The following is a 19,504-nucleotide window of genomic DNA, read 5'->3' as shown; positions in this document are numbered from 1 at the left end:
GGTGTGCTTTGGTAGGATGGAATAGTCAGTGTTGTGCAAATGACTGACTTGTATGGTGGAAGGACTTGCAGTGTTTCCTAAAGGATAGTTTAGTTTTGGATCTGTCTAATCTCTGGAATTTTATTTCTAGTCAGATCTCCTTGCCCAAGGGTGCTTTATCCACAACTCTTATATGCTTCATCCTGAGTTTTGTGATTTGTATTGTCCCAGAGGGACACAACTGTTTCAGTGGTTCATAGATTGAAATTTGATCTTTAATATTAACTTGTGTGATTTTAGTCTAGTCCATTGAGCTCCTTGTCAATCCTTTTCTATAGCAGGACCTCCCTCCCATCTAGCTGCTACCACAACCCTCAGGCTAGGGTGGATGTGACCTCCCCAGTTTGAGAAATCCTGATCTATTCCTTATGAATCCCCTTCTGTCTCAAAAACTCCCTCAAAAAACCTTACCCACCTCACTTATTTTCCAGTTCCTTCATTGCATCAAATTTTGAGCTCTGTTTCTCTAGCCTTCAAACCCTTATATAATTTAGCTCCTCCCTGTCTGTTCAGGCCCATGACCTTCAACTTTGCATTGTCCTTCTAGAATCACCTTCAGGCTTGCTTCCACGTAGTCCTGCATACCTTGCAGTCTATTACTGCAGTGAAGAAATCAACATAAATATCTAGAGACAACTAACTGTCTCCCTGCTCCTCTGTACCAGATATGATCAGGATCAGATCAGAAAGGGTGCAACTCTCTTGCTACTCCTCTCTTGTGGCTCGAGCCACAGTTCAGTGTCTATCTCTACCATGAACTCCAGCATCTTTGCAAAAGTGGCATGAAAACGTACTTCCCGGGTATGTATGTTGGTTATCTTATTGTCAGTGGAGCTGGGGAGATGGGAGAGCTGCAATCTTGCAAGCAGAAGTTGTGAATGCTGAGAAGGTGCTGTTGTGGCTCCGTGACTTGCTTTCACATGGGTAAAGAACATAAGGAAGGAAGTTGCTCATAGGTTTGATAGGTGCTTTAAGTGGAGAACACTTGTGTGAACTGGGAAGATGATTTAGGTTCTTGAGGCTGTTAGCCCCTGCAGCAGGACTGTAACTTAATCCAAAATGAAGGTCTGTGAGCAATGTTTTCCTGTAACTTCACTGATGCAGGGCTCTGTTGAAGTGCTCATCTTCTAAAAGGGGTTTCAACTTCCCATGAAGGACTGTGAAAGACATTCCATCATGCCCTCTGTACGTCAGGGAGCAGTGGACTCTCTATGCAGTCAGTGGCCTTATGCCTCAGGCTCACAGTGCAGATAGATGAGAACAAAAACTCTTCTAATAGCAAAATGACTTTTGCACTTATGCATTAGGAGCAGAACAAGACTTCCTTGTGGGATGGGGATAGGCACAGGGGAAAGTATGAATGCTATTTTTCTCTGCCTGTCTCCCCTTGCAAATCATGTAAAATGCCTTTGACAAGTCCACAAGCACATAGAAAGGTCATAGGAGGAAAATATCTAATATACTTTTGGCTTTTAATGCCATTTATTATTTGGAAACAGACACTCTGTCACTAGCAAGCTCTCACTCAACTAGTTGCAAGGACTCTGGACCGCAGGTAGGAACCTCTAAACTCAGGGTGGACTTTCCATGGGGTAGGTGGGCACTCAGTATAGCAGAGCAGTCCTTGGAAAAAGGACAGACATGGCTTTTAATTACAACAGCTTCCTACCACTTTGCTTTCCAATCTATCTTGAGGGAGAATCCATACTTTACCACCTCCAGGAGAAGACACTGAACGTACCATCACGCACAATCATACATAGGGGGTTAGATAAGTTATCCGAGCAGCTCTCTTCCATCTAACTTATAGGAATCTAATTTAGAAGCAAAACTGCTACCTTCCATACATGAAATTCTAGAGTGAAAACACTTCAGACTCCTACAAGACTTAAAGTGGAGGAAGCATTGTTTCAAGGTTAATGGCATTCCAACATTAAAAACATTGTTGCATTAAATATGTGCAATATTGACACCTTTGGCATGCAAAAAATCATGAGTCATGCTGTAGAAAAACCATGAGACTTGCTTAAAAATCATAAAATTGGGGCATTTTTGTTTTTTCTTTTAGGTGCAGTTGGATTATGGTTTCAAACTTTTCTCAAGAGCCAGGAGGACTAGGAACTTAGCTTTGATGATTTTTAAAAGGTTTGAATGTCTCACATAAGCACATGCATCAAGGAGCTGGGGTTTAAGAAAAATATCAAATACGAGATTCATGATAAGATTTTAAGAGTTGGCAACGCAGTAGTGTGTGAAGCAATTTTACAGTGATATTGAAGTAATGATTGTTAATCGTATAACAAGCGTTATTGCAAATGTCAGCCATTAGGGGGATGTCTTGTGCAACTGTAAAAGAGAGGTCACCATAGTTTATTACTGATGTTGAAAACCCACCGATTTTGACATGAAGATTTTTGCTTCACTACCTTAGGACAAGTTTTCAGGAACTCTTTTTCAGGGCAGCATTTTCAGATCTCAAATAGCCAAACTTGGATCCTTCTAATGTCCCATAGCAGCATAAGCACTTTATAAATGCTTACCTGAATTTTAAAAATGATTCCAGATTGTCAAATATGAACTAAATGGAGCAAAGAGGCTATAGTGTGGAACCTTTAAACAAGCAAGCGTTTCCAGCACAAACATCCTGCTTTTAGTTAGTTTAATGAGTAGATGCATGGTCTTTGTGTTTGGCAATCTGCACCCAAATATTTTGGCTTTGGTAGTGTGCTACATGAAATGTTGAAAAGAAAAAAGTGCTCTTGTTTGAGTTGATATTTGGACCCCAGAGCAGGATTAATTCTTGTGGTTTATTGTCTGCTTATGGAAGCCTTCTGTTTCTCATTCTCTCTTTAAAGCAACAAAATCTGGACCTTAACAAAACCAACACCATCTCAGATGCAGAGTTCTGGATAGACAGCAAGATGCACTGTAGTATTCACGTGAAAAAATTCATATTTGATCTGTCTACAAACCAAAACATCTCCTATGAGACTGAGTGGCATTCTCAGAGGCACCTAACCCAGTTGTGTCAAAGTCCTGTTGAAACTCAAGCAATTGAAGATGTACAAGTTTCTACCTCCTGACCCCAAGCAAGGATGTAAGCCAAGACCCTCTTAGTGCCAATGGGAGATCTGAGTGTTTTAGGAACACTGTAGTGACTCTGTACTCCTGCTACTGAAAATAATTGCCACCTAACAAAGCTGGATGAATGGCAACACAATGGCAAATGAAATTGTGTTGACAAATGTAAGGGAATGAATGTCCATTGGAATAATTTGACCTTTTTGTGTAGATGTGGTTGGGTTTTAAATAAACTTGGTCTGTATGGCTGACAGCTCCCTGGTGATCTCTGCTCAATTTGCAATGCCAGTGGAAGATGTAAACAAAACACTAAGAATGGAATAGAAAATACTACTGAAAATATATTACGAGTTGATTGTACCCCCTCAACTGACATGTTTCGTTTAGGTGTGTTCACCCCACCTTCCTAAAAATAGAGCAAAAAGAGAAAGGGGGCTGGAGATAAACGATGAAAATAAAGGGAGGCATACGGAAACTTCCATGGGAACAGAGAGGCTGAAAAGAGTAGGACTGTTTATTTTAAGGAGGAGATGAATAAGAAGGGAGATGAGAATAAAGGTGTGCCCAATAGTGCAGAATGCAGCTGCGGTAAACAGCAGTTTCCACACTCATAACCCAAGAGCAAGGGAACAGCCAATGCAATGAAAAGTTAGAACATTTAAAACTGATCAACATACTTAACTCTTTTATATAGCACTTTACAAAAGAGGTCAGTATCATTATCTGCATTTTTCAGATGGGGAAGGGTCAGAGAAGTGACTTGCTCAATCTCGCCCAATAGGCCCACGGAAGGGCAGGGAATAGACTGAGTCTCCTGAGCTGCAACCTAGTGCTCCATTTTGGCCACACGGAAATACTTTTTGACATAAACCACAATTAGTCTACGTTGCAGAGGCCAAGAGTTTAACATGGCTCCAGCAAGAATTGGGCATTTACATGGAGAATGACTGGAGCTACAGTTACAATAGTAAAGATTATGAGTAACAAGAGTTTTAGAAGGGACGGAAATCCTTGTGTTTCAGGGTTCTATAACAGCCTTTTGCAAAGTTTTTGTTCTGTCTTCTGAAGCAGCTGCTCCTGGATTAGAAGGCTGACTGGTTTAATCCAGAATGGCTATTCCGATTTGACCTAAAGGACAAGAATCTGTTCCAAGCACAGTGGGTGGCAAGAAGAGATAAAAGTAGAGGACAGGAGCAAAGAGGGGAGATGACGTAGAGGGCATAAATCCTAAGGTAAGGATGCACATTTTGTGTCTGAAGCATTTGGCAATGGCCGCTGTAAAAAAACAAGATACTGGACTAGATGGACCAAGGGTCTTAGATGACATGGCAGTTCCTTTGTAGGATGATGAGCAGTGTAGAGGGGGAGAGGTACTTCCTTGAGGCTTTGACTGGGATATAGTGAGAGTTTGAGGGAAAGCAGAATAACACCTATTTCAATCTTTTAAACTATATTTATTTGACTGAAACCCTTACACAAGAACCACATGGAGCCAGAATGCCGACAGCAATGAAGATATGCTAAGCTTTGCAATTTTTTGAGAGCTTGCAGGGGAAGTGTGCCAGGTCCAGAGGCAAATTGACTCTTAGGCACAACAGACTCCACAGTGGTTGGAAGCAAGGTTGGGATTCTGCAGGGCTGGTGATGTCTGTGACAGCTGAGAAGAGACAGCCCATAGCAACATGTCTAGCCAAGGTGGTGATAAAGCCAAGGCACTAAACTAAGAAACCTCTGTTCACTCCAGAACAATGAATTAAGATAGTATATGCTGCTATGGCAACCTTTGCTACTCCTGCAGCAGCTAATCTTTACGTAGGGATTTGTTTATATCAGTTTAGTGGCTAGGAGAGCTGGCACATCTGATGCTCCCATGTGGATGATGTAAAAGAAGCATGTTAGAACAGCATTTTAAGCTTACAGTGACTAAATGAATGGTGAGTATGAATGTGATGGCAGAGAATACCCTTTGTATCGGGAGGAGGGGAAGTTTATGAGGCAAAAATGAGTGTGTCACTACGAATGTGGGCAGGACTGTGACTGTGCAAACAGGACTGTGACTGATTAGATGGACTCAATGTTGTCTTTTGAATGAAAAGCTAATGTCCTGAGGCCTAATTCACTACAAAACACACAAATGTAAATTAAAACTAACTAGATCCAAAATCAATCAAAATTTCAGCACTCTCCAAACTAAAAATTTTGAGGGAGCCCTCTCCCCCTCAACAAACTTCTATCACCCCTACTTTTCAGACAGGTTCTTTATACTATCCTAGCCCCCAGTCTGGGCTCTTCCTCAAAGCTTCCTGTCCCATGTGAAATGCTTGTCTTCTTCCCAAAGACTCCTGAATGATCAGCCTTCCCAATTCTCACTGCATTGCCCAGGGTCACTCTCCATGACCGAGTTCTTGATTTTCTTGCTAAGAGAGGCAGTCCAGCCAGAATGGTCGTTGTTCTCTGGAGCAGTCTGAGGCTGGTCCTCAACTTTCTTTTCTCTGACTGAGTGGGGCCAGCATCTGTCCGAAGTGTGCATCTATTCCTCTTGTCTGTGCCTCATTGTCTGCACCAATGCTAGGTGACCAACCAACCCATCACCTGTTTGAAGCAGCATCTTTGAAGTCAAAACACATCCTACTTGCCTCTGACCATGAAGGCAGCAGCTGAGACCCTGTTATCCTGCTATCGCTGCATTTTCAGTGGACCTCTTTGAACTCCAGGGGCCTAATCCTTCACTGCATTGCACATGTGTTGTCATTTTTAACCTGTGCAAAGTGGTGGAGAGTTGTTTTAAAAGTACATCAGAAAGGCAACCCCCTACCCCAAAGAGCCAACAATCAAGGTATAAGCTGAGAGCCAACACCTGGATACAATAAATCAGTGTGGGGCAGGGAGCACAAGGTAACATTGAGATTACTATGATGGCTACAGTGAGTAGCAGTGCACAGCTTTCTGTTCTAATGCAAGGTGTAGTTTGTTGACTTTGCCTGCATTAAAGCAACAGAATGCAGCAGACAAATATAAATAAAAACCTCCTGTTGTTTCCCCTTGAGGCAAGATGGGCTAAAGCGAGCATCTGATGTATCAAATGCTAGCCACATCACTTAACTCATATCTGGAAGGGATTTGGATGCTATTGTAACTCTCCTTCCAAGCAAGGCACCATCAGACCGGATCAGTGTATAGTAGGATGACCAGACAGCAAGTGTGAAAAATCGGGGTGGGGGGGTAATAGGACCCTATATAAGACAAGGCCCCAAATATTGGGACTGTCCCTATAAAATTGGGACAGCTGGTCACCCTAGTGTATAGATGGCAGACCTCAAAGAGCCTGGCATTGCAGGGGTGTGTGTTGGGGAGCAAATAGGTGGCACAGTAGATACCCCAGCACATGGCAGGGGGAGGCTGGTGGAAGTCCATCCTTTAGATGAGACATCAAAGGACATTAAAACTGTATGATGCTATGTCTGCAAGAGCTCACTATGCTCACCATAGGGTGAGAGTCAAGTTCGGTGGGTAATAATTAGTCACCAGTTGTATTTCACTTGCAGGCTGCAGCTGGTATGAACATGCAAAGAAGTACTGTGGTCTGTAGCTGGCATGACTGTGTCGAGTTGTAATATACTCAGGAGGCCTTGCCCATGCCAGTGCTGTGCCCATCTGCTTATACTCCAGTGAGCTGGTACTTTGGGGAGAAGGGTTCCTACACAATCCAGCTCAATCCCCTCGTGACTCTCAAGACCCGAAGCAGAGTGGCAGTACAGAAGGACACCGATGCTGAAGGAATTCCTTGCCTTCTGGGCTAGCCAATCACCGGCCCTGATGGCATCCGCTTAGTCCTTGCTTCGAGGTGGGCCATAATACATCTTTCACTTTCAGGAGAGCATTTAACAGTACAAGGCATTTTTTGGGTTAACCAACTCACCATACAAGCGGCTTTTTGGAAGCTGTGTGCCTCTATGTAGAGGTGTGCATCATGGGAAGGAAAAGAGAGGTTAAACGTGGAGCCTGGTCCTTGACTGAGTCCCATTAAAGGGCGTCTTTCTTTAAATATTTAATGTTACATATGGGTTTACTGAAAGCTAAAATACCAGGGCAACTTTGCAGAGAGCTTTAATGTGTTCAGTGCCACTTAAAAGGTTTGTTAGCACACATGTTCTTTGCATTAGCAGGAGCAGTTCTGAAAAGGATGCATGTAACAAGGAGGGATGGACTCCTGGCTTCAATATCTGCATGTTTTACCTGCAAATAACCTCCCTGGGGTGTGGAGTAATGACAGCCATGCCTCTATTCATGGTGGGGGGGGGGGGAAGAGCCAAGGCATGGACTGGTTGGGTCACAGGCCAAGATGACATGCTGCCAAACACAGGCTTTTGTGGACATGCAGCTTACCAGTATAGACCTTCCACTCAATCGCCCTCCTCCCCAGGAAATCTGTTTTTCCCCGTAGTCCCCAGAATGCACCTCTCCAACACATTGTATTTTGTATAAAAATGGCCTGTATTTTTGCCTGTGTCCACATTTTAGACAAACTAGGATGCTTTTAGCTTCTCATGGGGATCGTTGGGAGCATGTAACACTGAGAGGGAGGAAGGCTACCTCCTGAAGGTCAGAAAGTGTGGGAATAAAGTGAGAACTGCCAAAGCCAACCAGAGTTGGACCTTGCAAAGGGAATTAAAACCACTAGTAAAAGATTCTATTGCCATATAAATAAGAAAACAAGGAAAGAAGTGGGACTGCTAACCAATGAGGATGGGGTGGAAATTAAAGATAAACGAGGCATGGCTCAACATCTAAACAAATACTTCGCCTCAGTGTTTAATGAGGCTAATGAAGAGTAAGGAGTTATGTAAATTAAGCACCAATATGGCCACAAGAGCAAATGGATATAAACTGGCCATCAACCAGTTTAGGCTTGAAATTAGGTCAATGTTTCTAATAATTAGAGGAGTGAAGTTGTGGAACAGCCTTCCAAGGGGAGCAGTGGAAGGCAAAAAACCATAACTGGTTTCAAGACTGAGCTTGATAAGTTTATGGGGGCAATGGTATGATGAGACTGCCTACAATGGCAGGTAGCCAATCTGCAACTGCTAACAGCAAAAATCTCCAAAGGCCAGTGATGGAGCTGTAGACGGGGAAGGGCTCTGTGTTACTACAGATTTTTTTTTCCCCCAGGGGTCTGGCTGGTGGGTCTTGCCCACATGCTCAGGATCTAATTGATTGCTATAATTGTGGTCGGGCAGGAATTTTCCTCCAGGTCAGATTGCAGAGATGCTGGGTCTTTTTCGCCTTCCTCTGCAGCATGGAGCTTGCATCTCTTTTGGGTTTAAACTAGTGTAAATGGTGGATTCTCTGTAATTTGAAGTCTTTAAACCATGATTTGAGGACTTCAGTAATGCAGCCAGACGTTAGGGGGTCTATTACAGGAGTGGGTGGGTGAGGTTCTGTGGCCTGTAATGTGCAGATGATCTGACTAGATGATCATGCGGGTCCCTGCTCACCTTAAAATCTATGAGTCAAACACCTGGAGCTAGTCCAATCTTAGCAATAGCCCAAAGTCAGTGATTTAAGTGCACCCTTTGCTCCCCTTCCAAGAACAGTGCATGAAGAACCATGAGTTTACTAGGAAGGGATTATCTAGCTCCCACTACCATGAAATTCCTGAACAAATGCTATCATGCACTGTGGTTCTGGCTTCCTCATACCAACCAGATGCACTGGGAATATGCTGAAAGTGAGTCATTTGTGTACAATAATACAAGTGTTCACTGCTACTAAATGTGTCATCGCCCTGTGCCTGTACAATGCCTGTACAATGCCTATTGGCCAATATGCCTTGAGGACAGAATAAGCTCCTGACTGGCCAAAACAAATGATACTCAGTGACATGCCTAAATGAATAATGTACAGCACAGTCATAATCTGGAAGACAGCAATGGGCTTTTTGGCTAGCTTGACCTACCTGGCAATTTACTAGGTAAGGTTGAATTCTGGCCTTTCCTCAAAGATGAAAATGTTTTTTGGCTCATGAATAAGGATATGATTTAGGTACACTTAGGGATTCTGTGACTTTATCAGACCTCCATGACTTCTTTGGCTTCAGTTGTCAGTGGTTGTAGCTGGGGTTGGGGCTGTGTGCCCCCCGCCCGGCTAGGACCAGGACAGGTTTGGGATGTGCCCCGTCCCTCATTACAGTGGGGCTCGAGCTGTCAGTCCCACCATAGTGGGGCTCCAGCTGTCAGTCCTGACCCGATGTGAGTTAAAGTCACAGGTCAGAGGCAATAAACAAAAATTAACCAGACCCTGTGACCTGTCTGTAACTTTTACTAAAAGTAACCATGACAAAACTCTTTACCTTACTCATGAAAAAACCCTGTTGTAATTTAGGGGCAGGGGAGACACAAGACTGTACCCAGTTCCATGCATTACAAAACCAACCCCCATAGCAGGTACTAACTGGCCTCCTTATTGGTGACCTCAGCCAAGAGGCTCGAAGTGGGACCACCTTTCCCCTCAGCCATAGAGGTGGCCCGGCCAGGTCAGAGCACAGCTTGTCGCTGGAAAGCAGCACGGCTGCTGCCCCTGCGGCTAGAGCCCTGGACTTTCCAGCACATCGAGTAGGGGAGACTAGTACCACCAGCTCAAAGTCCCCGGTCGAGGTGCTGGCCTATGAACTGGCTCTTGGCAGTTCTCTTTAGCATCTTGTACTGTGATAACCAACGGTACACGAGGGCCTTGGCACTACTTTTGTGTGTTGCTAGGCCATTACGGGTTGTGGGCCCTCCTTCTCTACACCCACCACCTTTACACACTAGGGCCTTGGGCTTTCTCTGGCTTTGGTAGTAGCAGCAAACTTGCCCGTTGCCAGCGCCATTGTCCAGCTCTCTAATGAACGCAGTTCTGCATTGTCCTAAGTGGATGGGCTGGGTGTGGATGTGGATGGGCTGTTAGCTCAGCCTGCTGCGTCCCCTGGCACTGAAGCAGCTGCACAACAGCAGCAGCAAAAAGCAGAGTCCTGGCCTGTGGGACAAGCGCCTCTAAGGCACCTGGACCAAGCAGGCCCATTGATTCAGCAAAGGCTGCCAATCATCACAAATAAAAGCAACGGGGCATTATACAAAGATTCTGTTCAGGCATTAAATAACCCATCATTCAAAGGCCATACCGCTAAGGACCCCAAACTGTGGTGCGCGCCCCAGTGGGGTGGGGCGGGGAGGAATGGTGGGGCGGGGGCACAGCGAGGCCTAGGCCAGCCCCCACGGGGTGGAGTGGGGGGAGGGGTAGAGAGTGCCACCCAGCCCTGTTTTGCTCTCAGCTCTACCCTATTTGGGATTAGCCGACCTGCAGCCATAGGTTCACCGTGGCCCATCCCCCTTGTCAAGGAGCCCAGCCGACCCGTGTCGTTCACCTGGCGACACCTTAGAGACCAGGGTCTTGTCTGAGCACCCAGCAATGGAGGCTGGCCCCCCTGGGACAACGCCCTGAGCCCCTGCACTGGGGTGCAAGTAGGGTGACCAGATGTCCCACTATTATTGGGACAGTCCTGATTTTAGGGGCCTTGTCCCGCGTCCTGACCTTACATCAGTCGGGACACACTTTCTCCAGCTATTGGGACTGTCTGGTGGAGAAGGACCGCCGGCACTGCTCTCCACGTCTTCCTGGGGCAGCTCCCGGCGCCTGCCCGCCCGCCGGCCAGCAGGAGCCTGCAGTGCAGCCCCAGGCACAGAGGCGGCGAGGTGGTCTCTGCCGCATGCTGCAGGGGTGGGGCTTGCAGGTGCTGGCAGCGGGCAGAGAGCCGCGCCCCGACCCAAGGAGCCAGAGGGACCTGCCTGCCGGATACCGCTGCAGGTAAGCACCGCCAGGACTCCCCACCTTGCCCCGTGGCGGGGCCCCTCGGGCTCCGGCAGCTCCCACTGGCGCTTTTCCCCGCCAATGAGAGCCACGGAGCTCGCACTTGTGGCGGGCGCAGCATGTGGTGGGTCTGGAGACTCCGCTCGCCGCTCTCACCCTAGGAGCCAGAGACTTCCCAGCAGGGCTGATGCGTGCGGCCAGGGAAGGGGGCAGGGTGTGATGGTGAGTGGCTGGGAGGTTGTGGGGGTGCTGGGCAGTAGGGGAGGTTTGTGTGTTTGGGGGGGCCTGTTGTGGGGGGTGCTGGGAAGTGGGGGAGATCTGTGTGTGTCAGGGGATGGGGGGGTCTGTATGGGGCATTGTGCAGTTGTGGTGGTGGGGCTGTGGGGAAGGGCACTGGGAGGGAGGAAGGGGAAATGGGTGTGTATTGGGAAACTAGCAAGTGGGGAGTTGTGTGTGGGGTGGTGGGGCTGTGGGCTGGGGTGTGTGCACAGCTCTGTGCATTTGTGGTGGAAGGGTTGTAGGGGGACTCCGGACAGGGGAGCTGTGTGGCGCAGCACGGGCCCACCCCCAACAGGAAGGGGCATGTTGGTAGCACAGGGCCAGGTGGACCAGTGTGCCTCTGGCTCTGGTCAGGGCTGTGCACCTGTGTCTGTTTCTCCTCCCCCCCCACTCGCCCCCCAACCGCTCACCCAATGTGTCCTGATATTTCACTCTTGCGATCTGGTCACCCTAGCTCTACTCCAGCCTTGTCCCCAGCTGCAGCCCTGGCTCCTGGTCCCTGTCTGCAGCGCCATTCTCGGCCCCACCCCACCAGCTGCAGCCCCAGGCCCCCCCAGCCCCTTACCCTTGCCTCACTCCTCCTTGGAGCCATGGACCTGCTCCTGACCCCTGGGGAGGAATGGGGGAAGGCATGACCCTGAAAAGTTTGGGGATCAGTGCCATACAGACTAAATGGTGGCACAAACTCAAAATGCTTAATTAATATGATCTGCATTGTGCAGGGACTGTGATCCAGGTTATGTTCAGAGCTGAGCTGAAAGGATTGTAAACTAAATCACTGGCACTATGCCCTGCGGCTAACACCTCTCCAGGTGCTAGCTTTGATGATTGAAATCATTACACTTCCACAGAATTCTCACCTGGCCTTTATTTCTTCAGTGCCCTATGCCTGCTCACTGCTGGGCATTAACGGGGCAAACTGTTGCCTAATGGTGAGATGTGTAATCCCTTCAAGGGGTATGGGCAGCCATTTCTCTATGTATATATCTGTAAAAGAGGACCCAGTAGATCAATGGATGTATGGGGATACTAAAAAAAAAGTCACCAAAGCAACTCTGTAGATGTATGCAGGGGGATAAATTTTCAGGACAAGATAGAAGTTACATCCACAAAAATGCGTGTGCACATACTGCACCCAGAAAAAAACCCGTTATAGTTGTCTCCTCCAGAGCTGTTAACTGTGTGCAAAAAACAGGGAGTAAAACATACAAGTGCCCAACTTGTGGCTAACTCTTCTTTCCCTGCAGCCTCCTGATAGCCAAAATAAGAGGACTGTGCTTATTACATGAAATGAAATGAAAATTAAAAGTGCATTCACAGTGTTTCCATTCACAGAAATTGAAAACAAAATGAACCAGTTAGGGCATCTTGTTTCCCCCCCAGAACCTGCACAACATAAAGTCCTAGGTAAAGACTAGTTTTGATTGTCTTATCTATGAGATTCCCTTTGAAACTACATTTATCACTCCCTCCTCCTGCAACTTCTTTTGATCTATGGATATGCAAAAACTAATTCCACATTAGTGGGTTTTCCTGGGAGCAAGATTAAAAAATGACTGGTCTGATCTCTCTGATGAAGATTTCTGTTAGTACCAGCTCTCACCTGCTGCCAATTAAAATACAGACAGCAGAATAATTGCCATGTTACTATATTTCTTTTCAAGATTAACTTCAGGCATTATACAAATTTAATGTTCTGCTGTTGCTCTAACAGTCCACTACAGCTTCTCCTAGGTTTAATCACCCAATCTCTAGGAAAAATTCTATAATCTGGTTTGTGGCAAGAGGTAATTCAGACACACTCTCTGACCCCACCCAACACAATGATGCTTGCCCTTGGGAGGCATTACCATATGTCAAGTTAATGCCAACAGGAAAGAAAAAAAGCACTACCCCACGTATAGCGAGATGGGACACGTTCACTACGTGGTGTTCTTAAATGACAGGAATGGCTTTTGGACATAGGCCGCTTGCATTACCTTAATTCTTCAACCCACTCCAGAAACACAGTGGGTATGTTGTTACAGCATTTCCACGCAGCTCTAACTGGTAATAAGAAAAGGAGGACTAGTGGCACTCTAGAGCCTAACCAATTTATTTGAGCATAAGCTTTCGTGAGCTACAGCTCACTTCATCCGGTGAGCTGTAGCTCACGAAAGCTTATGCTCAAATAAATTGGTTAGTCTCTAAGGTGCCACTAGTCCTCCTTTTCTTTTTGCGAATACAGACTAACACGGCTGCTACTCTGAAACCTAACTGGTAATATCTTTCTTACTTATAATTTTGGCTTCTACAAGGATTCCTCCCCCACTCTGGTCAGACTTGCTCTACTCTGGGTCATTCTGTTGACAGATGTTTAGTTGTCACAAAATTAAAGTTGTGGAAAGAGGAAACGCTAGTGTGGACACAATATTATGTACATTGCTCTATTACCTTGGCCTTGTGTCTCCACCACATTGGAATTTTCCACAGGGGTCATGCAAGCAGACTTGCAGTTGTGCCAGCAGGGGGAGCTGGTGGTATGGCATGGGTAGAGTTGGGGGAGGGAATTCTCATATCTTACCCACCTGATCATCAGTAGAAGTGACAGGGTACATAGAAGTAATGGCCAGAATAGTGGCTCCTACTCAGCTTGACTTTTGCAACAATTCTCGCTCCTCTTCCCACTGTCTCTCACTAAAAGGTTCTCTCTCCATTTTTCATCAATGATTTAGCAGGTAAATCATGAAGCAGAATTTTTAGCCATTAGTGCAGGATGCCTGGAGCCTGTCAGCTCTGCCATGGACTTGGTGTGTCACATAGTTACGGGCCTATGTTTTTAAAAGAATCCATTCATAGTAGGCATCTGAGTATGTATGTGCTCAAGTTGAGTATTCAGGAATGTTAGCACTGACAGTGAGGGGACCCTTTTCAACATGTACACTTCAATCTATCTGCAGCTGAATTATTTACTAAACAGGGCTATTGCAAGGCTTAAATCAGCAAATGCTTTGTAAAGGGTTTGGAGAACCTGCAACAAAAATCACTCAGCCTGTGCAAAAGGGAGTGGAAGCAGCCCACACCTTCCCTGGATAGGGAGCTTTCAGGGTACGGCAATCGGTATGCTGAGAGAGGTAGTGTAGGAGCAAAGCTTCAGTTCTGTGCTCTACGGCAGTGCTAATCAAAGTGGTGGTCCGCGGACTGAGACATTGGCTGCCGGTCTGCGCGCACACTGGAAAAAGAATTTGCCGGTCCCCCACATCAGATAGCTTGAGAAGCACTGCTCTACAGGACTGGACGGATACAGATCAAGGAAATAATATGTGCAATCAAGGAAACACTGGCAACTGACAGAGGAAAACAGATCACAATTGTTGGATGCTTTAGCCAGAAATTCAGAAAGGCCAGTAGCCAGAACCCATGAATCGCTGTTCCCCCAACCCCCACCCTCTTTTTGGTGTGGGTGGTTGAGTCAGTATTTGACAGCTGCAGTGTGAAATCTGCCAAAAGCAGAACCCAGTAACTGGCTAGGTTAAAAACAACCTCCAAAAACATGCTGTTAATGAGTCTGCCCCTCCAGAAAACTTCTACAGAATTTAATACAGATGAAACCACTGTGGAGTTCCATAGACATTCTAAAAGCCTAGAAAATTTAATGGGGGATTGAAAAGTTTCCCGCAGGATTTTTTTTAAAAATTACCTCTGCAAAGTGTCTTGGGTTGTTTCAGTTTATATGAAAGAGTCTAGAAAATAAATGCTGTCTTATAGTGTTATCTCTGAAGTTCCTTATCTTTGAAAATTCCACAACTGAACGTAGGCGTGTTTTGAGATCAGTTTATCTGTCTCAGGGAGAGAAGCTCACTTGATTCAGAGTTTACATACTGGATCTATGGAAAGGCAGAAAAAGGCTGTGTGCGCAAATCAGGAGGGAAAGGGAAATACAGCAAAGAGAAAAAAAGCAAAAGCCCAGTCCGTTTTTTCTCTTTTAATTCTATACTTCCTTAAAACATTAACAAACATTTACAAAAATGTGGTTTTTTTATATCAACAATCAGAAGTTCTCATCTGAAAAGGACAGTTGTATTTTAAACACATCCAAATACTTCACTTCCAAGTACAAAACTTTAGGGAATATAAAACATTTATCTGGAGGAGACATCAAACTCTGGCCTTTAGCTTTTATAAATTAGATTTCTTTATCTGAATCTTATGATCTCATAAGAGCCTGATTCTGTCAAGTACGAATCACCCACTATATGGCTCTGATTCAACAAAGCACTTAAGTACTTGCTTTATGTTAAGCACATGGTTAAAATACAGCTCCATTCAGCAGAAGTTCTTAGCACTAATTCAGGAACACATCTATACTGGACAGAATTGACTTCAATGTTAAGTTAAGAACATACATAAGAACTCTGCTAAATAGGGATGGACTTAAGTACATGCTTAAGTACTTTGCCAAATTGGGGTCTAAGTGCTGAAATGCCCTCTGCTTCCATTGACCTGAAGCAATTTCAATGGGTGCTGAGGGTGCTCAGCACCTGGCAGGCTGCACCCTTCAGGTGATGAGCTGGATCTCCAAGCAGAGGACAAATGGGAGGATTTGTAAAGCCTACCTAGGACAAATAAGCATTTTATCCACTCTCTTTCTGCTGGGGACTGCTGGTCATCACCCTCAAAGCAAGTTTTACGAGCAAATCAGCATGGAAAGCTGGCTAAAGCAATGAATCTCAGCCTCCAAAATGCCTTACAGGGATGCTGAAGGGGTCATCTTCCACCACCTCATTGGGGCTTGAAAGACATCCTGTGCACATAACCCAAATCCTCCTTTAAACAAACAGACACCCCTACAGAGAGGGCACAGGGGACCATTTGTTATAGGATTATGAAGATCTTCACAATGGGTTCAGAAACTCAGCTTTAAAAATTACCAGTCCCATCTGTTACCCAACAGCATACATTCAAACCTCAGCCTCTGGTGTTCACACACAGAGTTGCTTTTAGGTGGCTGGATTTCAAGAGGGGAAAATGGATTGTTTCCAAATTGCCCAACATCTCCCAAGCAAAGTCCCTCCTCCAGCTTTGATGAATTCCATTACATGAAATTCCTGGGTCTGGTGAAATAGGATATGCTGGGAAAGTACAGGGAAATTTGATTTGATGTGCTCAAGAGGCAACAAAACAACAAACCCAAATGCATTTAAACTCTAGAAAGACCATTCTGGAAAGCACAAAGCCATTTCAGGATCAAAAGTTCATGCACAGATTGAGGGAAGGCTGGAAATCCTACCAAAAAGGACAGTTTGAAGTCTGTCTGTGATCAATGAAAAGCAGAGTATGTCAAATCCAAGCAGAAATCTGACTCGAGTAAACAATCAGCCTGCACTTCTATTATAAAAACAACCCCTCTCCCCCAAAAAAACTGTATACAAAGTTTCATTCCTTACTAAACAGAATGGCTAATTCTAGAGACTAACAATACGCTTAATGCTTTACATTTACGATTGTCTTGGCAGTTGGAATTGAAAGTAGCTAAGAGAATGAACTTTGGAAAGTACATTATAAAACGAAAAAAATCTTTAGATATAGAAAACATAATTCAAAGGCAAATTTTTCGCATACTACAACCATGTTTTTTTTTTTTGTTTGATATGCACCTCTTGCATTTGACAAGGACTAGATTGCATACACTGAACATGCTCTCTGTTCATTAGGTCCTGCATTTGCAATCAGTAATGCAGATGTTTTGTCGACAGATGTGTACCCTTGAAGGGAACAGCACTTTGAATCGGAAAACTATGTGTGTAAGAGGTAAATGGAGCTGGCAGGCTACTATTAGGTTACTGAACGGTAAACAAACAGCACAGAGTTTCGTTTTTAAAACATTTATTTCAGAAATGATTCAGTTTCATAAGCCTGACTAGAAGCCTGCAAAATCTGCAACACAACAGGACAGAGTGTGGTTAGCGTCCCCGGTATTCCAGCTGTTTGGAGACTAAGAGTACATGATGGCAACGGTAAAGAGATTTCAACATTATTTACAACAATGAGACGGTCATGTGGGATCATTCTGCTAAAGTAAGTGCAGAGGCGATCTCAATGTCACTAGAACAAAAGTCACCGGGGCCACTGTTTTGCGACTCATGATGCCATTTGCACAAATGCCACACAGTGAAAACAGCAGCATCGGACACCAACTTGGCACAGATGTGACCCCACAAGATGCAACACACTGGAGAATGACACCTGCTGTCTGAAATGCACTAATGCCATCAGGAAGTCATGCCAGTGATGATGATTAATGGGAGGCAAATCTAGGAATTCAATAAATATGGAACTATGTTCTGCTCTCAAAGATGAGCTGGGATGTCCATGTATGAAGTAACTTCCGAGCCAGAATGCAAACCATGTTATAGGCTCTGGCTGACGAGAGTGGAACCTTCTGATACTCAAATCATTTCACCACTGCATAAAAATGTCACTATAGAGGGAGGTTTGCACTGTTATGCACTGGAACAATTTGGGATTGCCATTTTTCTCCTTTATGAATGAAGTTTCCCTGTAAGCAAGTTCTGAGAGGGTGGCCCTGGAAATAATGTGTGAAACTGCCTCATATGGTTTAATTGTTATGAACCAGTTCTGTCTGATCTGTTGGCTTAGGGACTCAATAAGCAATTTTACCAAATCAATGGATCAAAAACAAGGAACTATGTAAAAAAATTAAAAAGGAACCAAGCAGGCATTAGTGCCACAGTTTAACTTTAGAATGTTGGTATTACCCAGACTTGTCAGCCAGATGAGTGTTTAAGGATGACTTGTATAGTGCATATTTCTAAATCCTCCAGCAGGTTAAAGGACAGCTGGAAATTAGAAGGGTTTTCCCTAAAATTACAGAATTTGACATTTCTGAAAGCTTGTTTTTCTCTAGGGAGATATATTGGCCATCAGCTCTAGTGAATGAATGCTGAGGGGATGGGGCAAAAGACATGAGGCACTGCTTTGTTTGGGGAATGTCCTCAGCTCTTTTAAGCTCATTCATATTTTCCATTTCCAGTTAGATGAGGAAAGGTTATTCTGCCCCACTGAAAACTAGTGCAGCGTAGAATCAAGCAATGCAATACAAATAATTAGTTTGTTAATAACTTTGCCGAAATTAGCGTTATGGTTTCGCCCAAGAGAAATTATAAACCAGAATTGAAGTTCCGATCTCCTAGTTCAGAGGTTTTGGCTCAGCACATGGTTATTCTGAGGGACTTCAGTGGCAACGCCCATTCTGACCAAGTCAGGCATAATGCAGAGCAGCAACAACCCAGGCAGCTTGACAGGTTTGTATAAGCTACTGATGCCCAAATCAGACAGCCCTCCACACAACTATGTGCTAGGTGCTCACCTAGATAGACAGATCAGGTCCTTTTCTGCTCTGTTATTATGATGCAACCCCAGTGACTTACTTTTACATTGGTAACACAACAATAGTAATTGAGAGCAGAATTTGACTCCTTCATTGAGTCTGTGTTCATGCCACCTCTGAAATACGGATGGGTCTAAAAACTTCTTGAAGAAATGGGCCATCACTGGTTAGTGACATTCTAGCCCACCAGTGTGTATTGAAGATGAAATTCATCCCAGCACAGAAGGCTTCTGAAAGACTCCATATGCTCTGAAGCTCTTATATGGGATGTAAATGGCCTGAAGGGTTTTTCACAGCTCCTGTAATGGGTAGATTTCACTGACAGGCAGTTTTAAGAATGTGGATTATTGAATTTTATTTCTTAATATGTATTTAGGGTAAACAAAGCTGAACATAAAACCTCAATGTCATTGATGCTGAAACGGTTTCTTTTATATAGAAAGTCTCAATCTTATTTTTAGAATTGATGTATCTCGAATAATTAATTTTGAATGATGGAATGCAGCAAATATCCAGACCACCGACAAATGGTAACCCCTCAGTTTCCCCACTTTCATATAAACTTAAACAGATTTTTAAAAGAAAACATGATCCTTTGATCCCTGCTAGCATGTTCCGTCTTCTCCCAGAGTGGCAGGAGTTAAATCTCATATACCAAGTTTTAGCAGCAACCACTGAGCATCTTGCAGGTAAGGGTTTAGAATGGAAACTCCAATATATCCTTAACTGGTGTGTCCATACAACATTTCCTATTCTGATATACTGTAATACAGGATTATGAATTTGTCTTCAGCTCTCTGTATCCACTGCTAACTCTATTGTGACACACAGTTCAGCCTACCCCTCCCTGCTTGATTTTCCCATGGTCTT

General features: G+C 44.7%; 1 long non-coding RNA gene across 1 annotated transcript; it reads left to right on the top strand.

Moving 5' to 3' along the window:
- Positions 1-264: 264 nt before the first annotated feature.
- On the top strand, positions 265-3,373 carry LOC142073231 (uncharacterized). Its single transcript, XR_012669997.1, has 2 exons — positions 265-840; positions 2,108-3,373. It is a non-coding gene; the product is annotated as an uncharacterized LOC142073231 (long non-coding RNA).
- Positions 3,374-19,504: the final 16,131 nt, after the last annotated feature.

This window comes from Caretta caretta, chromosome 9, assembly GCF_965140235.1.
Source record: "Caretta caretta isolate rCarCar2 chromosome 9, rCarCar1.hap1, whole genome shotgun sequence".
Taxonomy (NCBI): Eukaryota; Metazoa; Chordata; order Testudines; family Cheloniidae; genus Caretta; species Caretta caretta.
The sequence above is the reverse complement of the archived record's forward strand: the minus strand, read 5'-3'. Positions and strand labels throughout refer to the sequence as shown.